This window comes from Protopterus annectens, chromosome 12.part0 (genome assembly GCF_019279795.1).
Source record: "Protopterus annectens isolate FY-2018-M chromosome 12.part0, PAN1.0, whole genome shotgun sequence".
Lineage (NCBI taxonomy): Eukaryota > Metazoa > Chordata > Ceratodontiformes > Protopteridae > Protopterus > Protopterus annectens.
The window spans coordinates 743,015,105-743,030,104 of NC_056746.1; the positions used below are offsets into that span (position 1 = coordinate 743,015,105).

Genomic DNA, 15,000 nt, shown 5'->3' on the forward strand with positions numbered 1-15,000 from the left:
AAAACCTTTCCTTCCAGACTCACATATTAAGTGCAGTTTACAGAAAGAGCAACTGCATTAAAAGTAAGACGGTCTGTTGACTTGGCAAAAGGTAACTGTGATATTTTACAGGCTAAGTAAGTTATGCAAGCAATAATGCCCAATAAGGTCTGTGCTGTTGTTGTGGAAATAATGAAGGTAGAGGTCCTCCACACCCCTGGAAGGGTGTTACAATAAGACAGGAAGGGTGTTACTCACAATAAGACACACCCTGGAGGGCATTATTGTGCTTACAGTATGGGTTATCTGTAAAATTGTTTTGTACTTGTTTTTATTTTTATTACACACTATATAGATATTTTATATAGTTCTGATGTAAAATAGTTCCAATGCCCAATGAATCAAACTTGCATTGTATATGTATTTTACTGGAGAAAGTATTTAACATCAAAAATATAAGATCACCCCCTATAACAATCCTAGACTGCTTCGATCCTCTAACAAACTACTAATTCAGACTAGCAAAATTAATAACACAGCCGGTGGCTCACTTTGCAAACTCTGTAAGTAGATCCTGGAACTCTCTTCCAGCTGATATTACCTTACTTTCCACCTTAGGTCAATTTAAAACTAGATCATATGTTCATAGGTTCATACTAGGCTATCTGCCCTGTGGCAATTATAAGCCTAGCCCGATTCTGTATGGCTTACGCCACCCCTTCATTTGAGTATACTGTGCCCTTTTTAAGGTTTAGTTTACTGTGCCCTCTGTCTAATAGTGACACGGGAGTAATCCCTGGGACAAACCTACGATCCCCCATCCACTTATCGAGATTCTTCTTGAAGAGATTCAGTGAGGTGCTCTGCCTCACATGAACTGGAATTCTATTCCAGAGCGAAGGGAGCCTCTGGGTTATGAACCTGTCCCTCCAGCAAGTTCTATTTATTTCTGTGCTGAGGTTCAAGTCCCTCGAGCGTGTGGCTCTAAGGGATTTAGATTTACTGATGTGGAGCATGTCCATTAATTCTGGATTTGACATAGCTTTGTATGTCAGGCATAGATCGCCTCGAAGTAGGTGGTATGCAACTGAGTAGAGCTGGAGTTTTTTTAACCGAGCAGCATATGGCATCTGTTTGAGACCCTTGATCCTCTTGGTGAGATACTTTTGGGGTCTTTCTAATTGCTGCAGGTGTCGGGTAAGGTACATCCCAAAAGGGGCATTGTATTCTATGATGGGCCTGATGAGGGATGAATAAAGGGGCACGATTACCTCTCTTGATCTAGATGTGAAACCCTTCATGATGAGGTGGGCTATGTAGAAGGTCTTTCTAACCACTTTGGCAATGTGGTTTTCAAAGGAGAGATTGCTATCAACTTGGGTCCCCAGGTCCCTAATAACTTTCTCCGTACTTAATGGGTTTCCGCCTATGTGGTAATTTGTGGGCACATTGTTTTTGCCAAAGGGTATGACTATACATTTTTTGGCATTTAGCTTTAAACCATGGCACTGGCACCAGTTATCTGTCTCTGTGAGACCTTTTTGAAGGATGTTTGTGTAAGCTGGAGATTTGATTATGGTGCCCAGTTTGCAGTCGTCTGCGAACTTGGTGAGCCATAGTCCTCCCACGTTTGCCTGTACCTCGGAAAAGTATATACCGAACAAGAGTGGTCCCAGGACAGAACCCTGTGGGACGCCACTTGTGACCGGTTTCGAGTCTGACATGGCTCCAGCAACTCTCACTCTGTGGGTTCTGTCTTTGAGCCAGTTTGTGACCCATCTTGTGGCATAGGGGTTTATAATTAAGCTGGATAGCTTATCTATGATGCCCGAGTGGGGTATTGTGTCAAATGCCTTTGCAAGGTCCAGATAGGCTGTGTGGACTACCTTCCCTTCATCTGTGGCTTTGGTGACTGTTTCAAAGAAGTCAACCAGGTTCAAAAGGCAGGATCTGCCCTTGACAAAGCCGAACTGGGTAGGATCTAGTGTCTGTAGGTCCCCAATGTCTTTGTTTATGAGCTCCATGATGATCCTCTCCATAGCCTTGCAGACTAAGCTAGTCAGGCTTATGGGGCAATAGTTTCCAGGGTCCGTAGAGGCTCCACCTTTGTGGAGTAGGACCACTGTTGCTGTACGCCATTCTGTGGGCACATATCCTGTAGTGAGGCTGAGATTGTATAGCTGTTTTATTTGAGGGATTAGTTCCTCTTGTAGTTCATGTAGGACGCAACCTGGGATGCCATCTGGTCCCATGGAAGCAGTGTTTTTTGCTTTGGAGAGGGCAGCCTTCACCTGAGCATCTGAGATGTTTGGGAGGCAGCCTTCTGCCGGGATAGATACTTGCTCTTTTGGGGGAGGGGTGGAGAAGTTTGCACGAACCTGTCTGCCAGGATATTGGCGATGTCTGTGGGTTCAGTGTATTTTTGTCGTTTAGAATCAACTCAGAACAAGTCTGGGAGTTGCATCCCAGGTTTCTAACATAACTGAAAAAGCCTTATGATTGTCTTTGGTGTCCTGTGCAATTTTTCTCGAAGCTGGCCTTGGAGGATTTTATGAGGGATCGTAATTTTTGCTAGTACTGATCAGAGATGCCTTCCTATTAGGGATTTTGCTCTATCATGTAGTAGCTTCCTCCTTCTGTTGTACAGTTTATTTATGGCAGGGGTCCACCAGACTGGACGCCTGCCTTTGGATGATTGGGTCTTGGTTTTGTTTGGGATAGCATGATCCATGCATTCCTGGAGATGTCCGTAGAATGCATTTATATAGGATTCTGCAGTTTGGGCTGTAGTTTCCACTGGCCCTGGGGCCTTGAAGGATTCCACTTCGGTTTTGAGAAGTGAGAAGTTCGCTTTGAGAAGTTTTTCACTGTGGTTTTCTGGGCTGGGGATGGGGTCGGGATGTGGACATCCAGTGAAATTAATTTATGGTCTGATCTTACCAATGAGGGATATACTTCTGGTGTGGAGCATAGAGTCCCCATGTTGGTAATGATCAGGTCTAGTATGTTGTCCCCTCTTGTAGGAGTGGTGACTAGTTGTTCCATAGCATTTGAGTTTATAATTTCCAGGAATCTTTGGGCTAAGGTGCTGGGGCTTGAGTAGTGCTCCCAGTCAATGTTTGGGTAGTTGAAGTCGCCTAATATAATGGTGTTCGGAGAGATCTTCATGTTCTCCAATGTTTTCAGGAAAGCCGAATGGGATTCCTGACTTTGAGAGGGTAGTCTGTAGGATGCTATAAACTGAAAAGCAGTCTTGCCCACTGTTAGTTGCACATGGATGATCTCCGATACCCGTGCAATGCCACTAACCTGGGGTGTGGATATCCTTGATAAATATGGAAACTCCCCTCCTTTTGTGGTTCGGTCCGGGTTTTGGGGCCGAAAAGCATGATATGAGGTATAGCCTGGTAGTGCTGGGGTGCTCTCTGGAGCCTTGAACCAGGTTTCTGTCACTGCACAGATATCGATGTTCTCCATACTGAGGAGAGCTTCGAGTGCGTGCATCTTGAGGTTAAGACTTCAGGCATTTAGCAGCATTACCCTTAGTTTCTTGTTCCTTGTGCTGTCTATGGGGGTGGGTTTGACTTTTGAGCCTTGCCTAAAAAAGGCACTATGGGGGTGGCAAGAGCCTTTGCCAATATCCGAAAGCCCAGTGGTGGCAGGTGCAAGCCGTCCCTAGCGAAGCAACGTGGCTTGTCGAGCATGTCATCCCCGGCTGACAGACACTGGATCCCCTTTGAATGACACCAAAATTTTAGCCAATTGTTAAAATCGATCATTTTGTCTTTATACTGTGGCATCATTCTAGGTGAGGGTAAGATGCTGCTCAAGGTCAGGGTCATACCAGCCTGGGCTACATGATCACAGAGCTCCTCTATGTCTCTTTTCATGTAGTCCAGGGAGGTACGTCTCAGGTCATTCACACCAGCATGTACAATGACTGAGTCAAACATTTGTCACTTAACTGGCTATGTCAATGTATCAAGCCTGGCTAACTCTCTCTAGAATGTGTAAAAAAATCTGTTAACCAGTTTACTGTGTAATTTAATTTAATCCTGACTTGCGCTCATTATTAGGATAACTCTAATATCAGGATTAACTCTAACCTGTGGAACTTGTTTAACTTGCTTACTTATGTAATCTCTGTAAATAGTCTGTTTGTAATATGTAATGCTGGTATTATCTAATGCTGTATCTGCTTACCCTTGGAGCTTTTCTTCCCGGGCCTCCGCTGAAAATGGACATGCATCCAGTCAGACTATCCCGGTCAACAAATGTAAAATAAATATAGCATTTAATGTCTAAGTCACACACAAGCATACACACACACATTCAGAAGTGCAAACATACATGCTCAAACACATACACATAGAAACGCACATTCAAAAACAAAAAAGACAGACACATAAACATATACAAAGATATAAACACACACACACAAACACACACACACACAGCCACTTTGTTGTGAATGAACACAACTGCAGAAGTCTCAGTTTGCAACTGAGTGTTAAAAATAAATAAATATATTAATAAAGCCACTGCCACTCCTCACCTCCCTTTTCCAATCAGTTGTTTGTGCTGACGAATGATTTTTTCAATTACGCTTCCAATAAAAGTCAGTAAATAATAACAGTAAGAGCTGCCCAACTGTTAATGATTATTAAATCTTTGACTGAAGAATGCCTGTTGAACACAGTGTCTGTTGCCTGCCTTGACCTGTTTCACTCACTCATACTTATAGTCTCACGCACACAGGTACCCTTGCAAATACACACACACACACACACACACACACACACACACACACACACACACACACAGCACAAATGCTTTTCCTTTCTTTTTTTTATCAACTTCTAATCTTAATTTTGCACCTGTTAAACAGCAAAACACTACTAATCAAATGTAAAAAATGGCAGCCATTTGCATTTTAACTTTCCGAGCTTCACAGCAGCTTAATCTGCTGCCATGAAGCAGCAGACTTCTTTTTCAGCAGGCATTACCGTTACATTAACACCCTGCTGGACAGCATTCCTTCTTCAGTCTGGGTTTAATATGCAATTTGCCCATTTTCTAATAAAAGTTAATCTACTAATTCTAGAAATTTGCACTATGCATGACTTTTTAACTATAACAGTAGTGATGCATCACAAATGTTAATGTCATTCAAAGCCAAATAGCATTTCCAGTAGTAAGATAACCCCCCTGCCTCATGTGATTATGTCGACAAATATTAATAATGAAATAAACCAAAGTGATAATTTATATTTCTAGTCTAAATATAAAAACAGTCATCAATTGACATGCAAATTAATAAAACTGTCAATATTTGAGGTGCATGTTTCCAGTAAAAGGCATTCACTGCACATTTTTATTGACCAATAACCACTTTCCTTAAGACAGCTAATTGCTTGTATAAGCATTCGGAAATTGTCAAATGGCATACAGAAAACATTTGTCAAGCAGGACCCTTTAAATCATTTGGCAATTAAATTTTTTAACTGGCACATAGTGTCATATAATACTGCACCAGGTTCTGCAACTTCATTGTACAATGATAAAAATAAGGTAACCCAAATGGCAAAATGAGTTTCTTACTATGATTCAGTTACAACATAACTTAAAACATGAATAATGACCCAATCAGCCATTTTAGCAATACGCACATATTAATCTAAAACTTAATCAAAACAAAAATACTGGCATGTCTGCAGTCACTGCAAAAGACAACATGAATGCAGGAGTCCCCAATGGCTATTAGATTAAAAACAAAAATATCCAATTAATCTTATCACAGGAGCAGAGATTATTAATGGCTTTCCATATTATTCTTCACTAGGCAAGTTCGGACATGTTGCCACCCAAGAAGGCTGCTCACAGATCACAGCCACTCCCTTTTGTTTCCATTTCCATCACATGGCAGCATCTGCTTCTAAGCTTTAGTCAATGTCTGCCTCATTTAACTAAAAGATGAACATTTGGCCAATGAAATCTCATGAGCAGTCTGAACTAGTTACTTTCTCCAGAATGGAAAACAAATCAATGAAATGTAAGGCAACATCTGAGATACATGAATCCCAGACTCGATGACGTCAGCACTGAACCCTTAAACTCATACCTACTGAAGTAGACTCTATAAAAATGTAAAAAATGGGTCTGAATCTGAGGCATAAAACAAATGAATCTGTGCATGTGTCTGTGTTTTAAAAAGGGCAGTACTCTGCTATGTGGGTATGATGACAATTACATCAGGATGAGGAAACTTGCACTATGTACTCTAGCAGTAAAAGAATATTGTATTCATAAATTTTAGTTTTTTTAAATTCTGAATGTATGATTTATTTATTTCAGTTTGTTAATAGAGTAAGTGTGCTGGTCATTTGACTCTTTTCAACCAAGACCCGGGCACAGTGGTGCATTAAAAATAGTAAGTACATTTATACATAGATAGAACTTATACAATCACTAAGCACATATTAATATAATGGTGATATAACCACATACACTAACATACCGATAGTAGTCAACTGCATATTGTCATGAGAATAGAAACAGGTGTGTAATTTATACAGTATTACAAAAATGGAAGAGGCCATCGGCTTTTGCACACACAGTTCTTTTTACATTTTGCCTTCTACACATATACTATTACTTACATTTTATGTAAATTATTTGCAGTACTAGTTACGTTAGCAGCATTATTATACAAAGACATCGTCTACCCTATGAATTACATGGTTCCCCTTCAAACCACCGAACGTTTAAAACATTGAAGTTCAGATCATCAAGACCAGAACATCGAGTTTTAAAACACTGACGGTTTGAAGGGGAAGAAAAAGGTAAGTCTAGGTGGATGAATGTTTGTGTTTTTGCAGGGCACCAAGGTGCCCTGCATACTGTGTGTGTCTATGTGCCATCTGTGTGATGGCACTACAGATGGGGTACGGAAAATCTCCTGTTTAGTGCTTCTGCATATAGTGCCAAATGGGAGATTTCCCTTTACTCCACTGTAGTGCGGTCTCAGAGTTGGAATATTAAAGTAGGGGGGGTGGGATGCGCAAGGGGGGGGGGGGCCTGCATACAATTGTTACAATTTATCTTTTTTTCTTTTTTTTTTTTTTTTGTTACACTTGTAACCTTCGATGTTTCAAAATTCGATGTTCTGGTCTCGATGATCAGAACTTCGATGTTTTGAAATTTTGATGGTTAGAAGTGGAACCGAATTACACGCATCTGCCATAGATGATTGGATACCATTCAGTCTGATCATCTTGCCATTCTGAAGGTTTGTTCTTACCTGGCTAGTGGGACTTTTGGTACACAGTCATATCAATCACATGGTTTTAATCACCACAGTTGATATCACAATTTCAGGTGTGTTAGGTGTGTGTGTGTGTGTGTGTGTGTGTGTGTGTGTGTGTGTGTGTGTGTGTGTGTGTGTGTGTGTGCATGTGTGTGCGTGTGTGTGCGTGTGTGTGTGTGTGTGTGTGTGTGTGTGTGTGTGTTACATCTGCATGCCTACATGACTGTTCATATACCACACTGTGTGTGTGTGTGTGTGTGTGTGTGTGTGTGTGTGTGTGTGTGTGTGTGTGTGTGTGTGAGGATGTGTGCTACGTTTGCATGTGTATGACTGTGTGTATATATATATATATATATATATATATATATATATATATATATATATATATATATACACATATATATACAACAGAGGGTGTGTATCTTTGTGTATGTGTGTTATGTCTGCACATGTACACATGAATGACTGCGTATATTTATCTGCATTTATTTAAACTGTATTTGCCTTAATATTATTATACCTTTGTGTGCTAGCTCATACTGCATTTAAAGTGTTTTTGCTACTGTTTTAACTGATTTAATGCAAAAAAAAAAAAAAAAAAGTTCTAAGCTTGTTTCCAGCCTTACCTGTAAATAGTCTAGTCTAAACACAGATTTTCTGCATCCAAGACTGTTTTGTAAGTTTCTGAGCCCCCAAGAACTTTCTGTGTTGAAGGGAAGCCTTCTAGCTTATCAGTGGGAGTGGTAAGCACTAGGTAGTCTATCTACCACAAGAGGAGTGGTTTCTGGCCCAGAAATTGTACTTTGTTGACTGTTTGGGCAGTTTTTCCATCCCTTTCAACTTTTTGGTTTAAAAAGCTTGTGTTTGCGTGGGTTTGCACTTGTTTAAGCTCTGCGGATCCAGTTTTGATTTTGTGAAGGCTGCCAGCCTAGCTAGATAGAATTTTTGTAGATAATTCTCTGTCATTTGTAAATATTAATATAATCCACAGGCTTGGTTTACAAATATAAAGAGAACTATATGTTATGATTAAACTATATGTTGTACTGAGCTTCAAAAATGTAACCTCAGTGCACTCTGCTGGAAGAAAGCTGATAAATCAAGCATTCTATGACTAATCTCAAGCTCGGAGACAAGATGTCTGGCCAGGAAATTCTTTTTATTGTCTTGATTAAAGAGATAATTACTAAGGTTTTACCTGTATAATGTATTTTATTGTTGTGGCTTCCTGGCCAGGTGCAGCTTACTAAAAAATGTAAATTTTAAGTTTCTGTGACCTGGGAAACTAAATCAGAACTGTTAAGAATGATGTAATCTGAAATGACTCAGCAGTACTGTGTTATGAATTTAAGGACAGAGAGAAAGACAGAACATTTTGGATTTTGTCTGAAGAACATCCACTCAACAGCACTTGCTTGCTCCGTAAGTAAGATATTTACAGAAATAAAGTCCTCGACTCTGGATGAAGTAGCCAACGATAATAAAGAAGAAGCAATAAGTAAAATAAAACTCGCTGGATACACACGCCATGTAACTCTTTATTTAGAAAAAATGTGGGTGCTTTTGCAGAGTCCCTTCTGCTTCATCAGACAAATTATAGCAGTTAAAACTTCATTTAAATAGTGATGCATCATGGTATCAACCAATCAATTCCATGTTAAAATCAATACATCAAATAATAATACTTAAGCTATAAAAATATACATATATATATATATATATATATATATATATATATATATATATATAAATATATATAAAAAACACATATAAAAACACATAAAGGCTGTATAGAATGTGGGGTACATTTCTAAAATTTTCTAGTTACAATATTAAAAGCTATATAAAAAGCATAAAAAATACTAAATAACTAGAGCATCAGTGCTTCAAGGCCCTGTTTCTAAGAAACGGTTTTAAAGAAACCTTGGAGTTTAGGCCAGGTGGTCTGTCTGCTTGGAACTTAATAATCCATTCTTGTTCCAAAGCTTCAGTATTGTTAGTAATATTTCCACCTCTTTTATTCCTATGGACAATATAGAGAACCAGGAACTTAAAAGTGTGTGTGTTCCCTTCTTGCATCACATGCATTGCTAGTGCATTGCTTTCTTTTTGGTTTCTAATATCTCTCATAAGTTCTAAAATTCTGTCCTTCAATAATCAATTTGTTTTACCTAAATAATAGGCAGGACACCGTGCAGAAACTAAAGTATACTATATCTGCAGTGTGACAGTCAGCATAGAAGTGTGTATCAGTGGAGAAACTTCTGATAGGATGTTTATACTGTCCCCCACCAAAAATGAATGGGCATGCTGTGCATCTCCTGCAGGCAAACGTGCCCGTCCTATCAGACTTTACATACTTTGGCTCATCTATTTTTTTGTAGCATAATTGTCTTTTACGGGACTTATTATTTTTAAAGGAGAAGGATGGTGTTTCTCCTACTATTCCATCGAGTTCTTTCACACTCGATAGGATATCCCAGTTGTTTCTGACTATGTCACAAACTATATTAATGTTACTCACAAAAGTCAGTGGTACTCGCAGCATATTATTCTCTACATTTCTTGCTGTGCCTGAAGTTATTAGAGTATTCACATTTTCCATGGGTAAAACATTTGCATGTTTTCTTCTAGCATTATAATAATGTTGGCATTTCCCTTCCCTTTTTTTTCCATGCTAAATCAATCTGCCTCTCAATATCTTTCATTTTGTATCCCCTTTCACTAAATTCATGATTAAGAAGAGTCAGTGCTTCACATAAAGTTGCATCATCATTATGTAGCCGCATACAATGAACTATCTGTCCTTTCAAAACATTTGCTTTTGTAAAAATAGGATGCATACTACAACATTATTTTTCCTGATAAGCTTCCTATACAATGAAGTAGAAATTAGTTCAGGGGTGTCTCTTTCAACTTTCACATCTAAGAAGTCAATCTCTTTGTCAGAATACTTAAAGGTAAAATTTAAGAATGGAGTAATAGTGTTAATGTACTCAAAAAATTGTTTAAGAAGAAACTCATCATCATGCCACAGCAAAAAAATATCATCCACAAAACGTTTATACCAAATAATAGATTTAGCAAAAACATTTCCTGTGAGGATGTTATCAGTTTCCCTGCACCAGAGAGCAATGTACCCCACATTCTATACATCCCATACAGCCTCTATGTGTTTTTTATGTGTTTTATATATATATATATATATATATATATATATATATATATATATATGTGTGTGTGTGTGTGTGTGTGTGTGTGTATATATATATATATATATATATATATATATATATATATATATATATATGTATTTTTATACCTTAAGTATTGTTATTTGGTGTATTGATTTTAACATGGAATTGATTGGTTGATACCATGATGCATCACTATTTAAATGAAGTTTTAACTGCTATAATTTGTCTGATGAAGCAGAGAGGACTCTGCGAAAGCCCTCACATTTTTTATAAATAAAGAGTTACATGCCGTGTGTATCCAGCGAGTTTTATAATAAGATATTTATTTAGAACAGTGATTTCTCTTAGAGATAGATAGAAATAGCCAGATTAGTCTGACTGTTTTCTATATTTATATCAGACTATTCTACACTATTATTTTAAAGCATTTTCCTGTGATTTTTGAACTCTGTGATGTCATTGTGTTGAAGTAATAAGTATTGTCTTGTGTTTTTATTATTTATTATTAAATATTTTTAAACCTTTCAACTGTGGCTGTTTTGTGTAAAGGTAATTTAAGCTCTCAGACTACATTATATGTATTCGGTGATACTGTCCAAGCCACTCCAATAGCTTTAGCCCTGGGTCACACTTACTATTTGGACAACAGTAATATTACACAGTGAAATTGGTCATCCTTTTGGGAATGGCCTTATTAGTAGCTGAATAGAGTAGCTGGTGGCAGTGATTACTACCTTACAGCCTAGCAGGAGGGGGCACAGCTGGAGAACCTGTGCCAGCCTTCCACAGGAGTGTCTGTGTGTTTGTATATAAACAAAATCTCAAAGTGTGTGTGTGTGTCAGCTACTTCAGCAGGGACACGAATCACTGGTTGGACAGAGAAGGTACTAGAGGTTTTGGCTTGACTACTTGGCTGGGATCTGAACTCTATAGCTGTGACAGTGGGGTGTCTTATTGGGGAACTGGAGAGAAAGGGAGGAACCAGCCCCAAACTGACTGTGATCTCTGCGTGCTCTTAAGGGAAATTGTACTTTACTGTGCGTGTACTTGTTATCCTTCCCAATGTGCACACCCCTCACTGGTGCTAGTGGTGAGGATTGAGGCTTCTTGATTAGTGGGCCAGTGCACAGGTGTCACAAGCATCCTACAAACTACAAGAGCAACAGGAAGGAGAAAGAGATACTCAAGTGTCTCCATTTTGATTTTTTCATAATTTACTTTTCTCTGCACTTATATCACCACGGTGGTGCAGCGGTAGCGTTGTTGCCTCACAGCAAGAGGTTCTCCCATTCGATTCTCGGCTAGAGTGCGGGGAGTGCCTTCTGTGTGGAGTCTGCATGTCCTCCCCGCGGTTGGGTGGGCATTCAAAAAACATGCATAAATTGGCGTGCCTTCATTGAAGGTTGAACGTCGAGCTGGCACCTCGGCGTTTGTCAAAATCTACTGCCAATCATTAGCGGACCGGAGTTCCGCTGTGGTGACCCCTAACCGGGAAAAGCCGAAAGACAACAACAACAATTTTTCTCTGCACTTGTTTTTTTTTTTGTCATTTTAACTTATCTGCATTTATTTAAACTGCATTTGCCTTAATATTGCTACACACTTAAGTGCGCTAGCTTGCACTGCATTTAAAGTGTTTTTGCTACTGTTTTAACTAGTTTTCTGCAACCCCCCCCCCAAAAAAAAAAGTTTTAAGCTTGTTTCACACCTTTCCTGTAACTATCTAGTCCAGATACAGATTTGCTGTATCCAGGACTGTTTTGTAACTTTCTGAGCATCCACAGACCTTTCTGTGTTGGAAGACTTCTAGCTTATCAGTGGGAGTGGTAAGCACTAGGTAGCATATCTACCACAAGAGGAGTGTTTTCTGGCCCAGAAATTGTAGTTTATTGGCCGTTTGGGTGGTTTTATCATCTCTTTCAACTTTCTGGTTTAAAAGCCCATGTTTGCACAACGTGCAGCGGCACTCAGCTAAGGTAAACTATTATCAGTGCCAGAAAGTCTGCTCTTCAATTTTCCCCTTAGAACGTGCTTGTTCTTTTACTTCTCACACTTCAATTAGCGTAATTGACTAGCACTTTAACAGGCTTTTGTAGCATTTATTGTAGCACACTTTGGTGCTATCAGCACTAGCTGCTCCTACGCAGTAACGGTACCAGTACTTATTAGTTATGACCACCCCTCCTGATATGATTGTAGGGCAATTTCCTGTGCTTTTTCCTGCTAACCTGCTGACTTGGGCATTCTGAGAAGTGTGGCAGCTGCCTAATGTACACAGACAACCCTCTCCTTTAACCTCCCAACACTCATACCTGTGAGAGATGCACTTGTATCACCAAACTGGAAGCAGTGCATGCTCCAGCCAAGACCGGTCTAGCTGGTCAAGAGGAGAAGGTCAACACCTGCAACTCACTACAGAGAACATACAGCCCTCCAAAACACCAACCATCATAACCCACACATAGAAACACAAACCATACACCCACCTTCGTGGAGGCCCTCATTAAAAATTTACCCAAACAACAGAGACTCCTGAGACAGAAACGCACTCGACCACCACAACACAACACCAACCCCAGAACATATAGCTCACCACCACAGTGTGCCCCTCAACCTAAGCCCTTAAGGCAAAACACTTTGCCTAATGTACTAATCATAGGAGACTCGATTGTGAGGCACACTGATGTCCCACTCACTAGGTTGAACAAGGAGAAGGTGACAGTCAGTTGTCTATCAGGTGCCAGGATCCGCCGCATAACACATGCACTCAGGTTACTCCACAACAAGTACAAATATGTACCTCCCCAGGTTACATGAAAAGAGATGTGATGAAATTCTCAGATTATGTGGCCCAGGCAGGTATGACCCTAGCTTTAAGAAGTATTCTACCGTCACCCAGAATGATACCACAGTATGAGCAGAAAATGATTGACTTCAACAACTGGCTAAGTTTCTGGTGTCATTCTAAGGGGATCCAGTATCTGCTGGGGACGACATGTTCCTTGATGCTTTGCCAGAGATGGCCTGCATCTGTCACTCCCTGGGATTCCGGGTATTGGCTAAGGCTCTTGCCATCCCTATAGTGCCTTTTTTAGGCAGTGTTCCAAAGACCAAAATTCCATCATAACAGCTACAAACAAATGCGATCTGAGGGCCATGCTGCTCAATGCTAGAAGTGTAAATCTCAAGATGCACTCACTCAAAGCTCTCCTCAAAATGTGCTGTAACAGAGACCTGGTTTAAAGAGGCAGAAAGCACCCATGCACTCCCAGGCTACTAGTCATTCCATACCTTTTGGCCCCAGAATACGGCCAGAAGCTCCAAATGTGGTGGTGTCTCCATATTCTTAAAGGATATGCGCACCTCTAGACTGGTAGCCCAGCACACTGCATCTGAGGTACTTCAGGTACAACTAGCACTGGGTAAGACAGCAATATAAGTCATAGCCTGCTACTGAACCCCAAACATGTCCCTAGACTCTCACTCCAAATTGCTAAACACCCTGGAATCTGTCAAGGTCCAACCCAATACTCTCATACTGGGTGAATTCAACTACCCTTCCATTAGCTGGGAAAACTATTCAAGTACCAATGTACAGGCCCAATGCTTTCTGGAATTTATCAATTCCAATGCCCTGGACCAGATCATTCTGATCCCCACTAGAGGAAGCAACATCCTCAATCTAGTTATCACCAACATGGGAGACTGTTGCTCTACACCTATAGTCAATTCCTCCCTGGTTAAATCTGACCACAAACTGATTACCATGGAAATCTCCATCTCACCTATACCCCATGCTAAAATGACCACGCTGAAAAACTTCTCCAAAGTTGACTTTGGGCTTCTAAAAGCAGAGGTGGCTAACTTCTCGGCACCCATGCAAATGGAAAATAGCTGCATGACTGCTGAATCATACACTGTACGAGCATGTACACAAATGCATGGACGTTGCCATACCAAATAGAACTAAGATGCTCTACTCCAGAAAAAGGAAGCCAATCTGGTGGTCTTCAGCCATCAATAAATTCTACAACAAAAGGAAAAAACTGTTGCAGAAAAAATGAAGTCACAAGACTGGAAAATCTCCCTTATCAGTCTCAACAAAAAGCTGAGATCCTTTATCAAATCCTCTAAAGCCAGCTATGAAGGCAGAATTGCAGCTGACACCAAAAACAATCACAAAGCCTTCTATAGCTATATCAAAAACCTCAAAGGCAATACCCAGATGTTAAGTTGTCAATCTCGCCTTCATTCTTGCTTGATGGGTTCGGAGCCTATCCTTGGCTTCGACTCGGCACTTTGCTAAGCTCGAGAGTCACTTTTACCAGCTCGAGGCAGCCCCATATCCCATGATGCAAGGCGGTAAGTACCCAGATCTCGTTTTCCGCTTCGCTGATGAGGTCCTCCTTTTGCCAGCTCCTGGTAAGTGTTTAAAATAATACTATTTTTGCCCCTTTTTCACCTTAAAACTTTATATTTTAACGTTTCAGTTTAGATTAAGTCCCTTTCTGACTAGAA

At 40.0% G+C, this 15,000-nt stretch overlaps 1 protein-coding gene and 1 pseudogene across 1 annotated transcript in view; both read right to left on the reverse strand.

Moving 5' to 3' along the window:
• Positions 1 to 13,824, reverse strand: part of LOC122817302 — a 23,018-nt pseudogene extending 9,194 nt beyond the window's left edge.
• SBK1 (SH3 domain binding kinase 1) overlaps positions 1 to 15,000 on the reverse strand; it is an 854,789-nt gene that overhangs the window by 588,675 nt on the left and 251,114 nt on the right. The window lies entirely within an intron of this gene.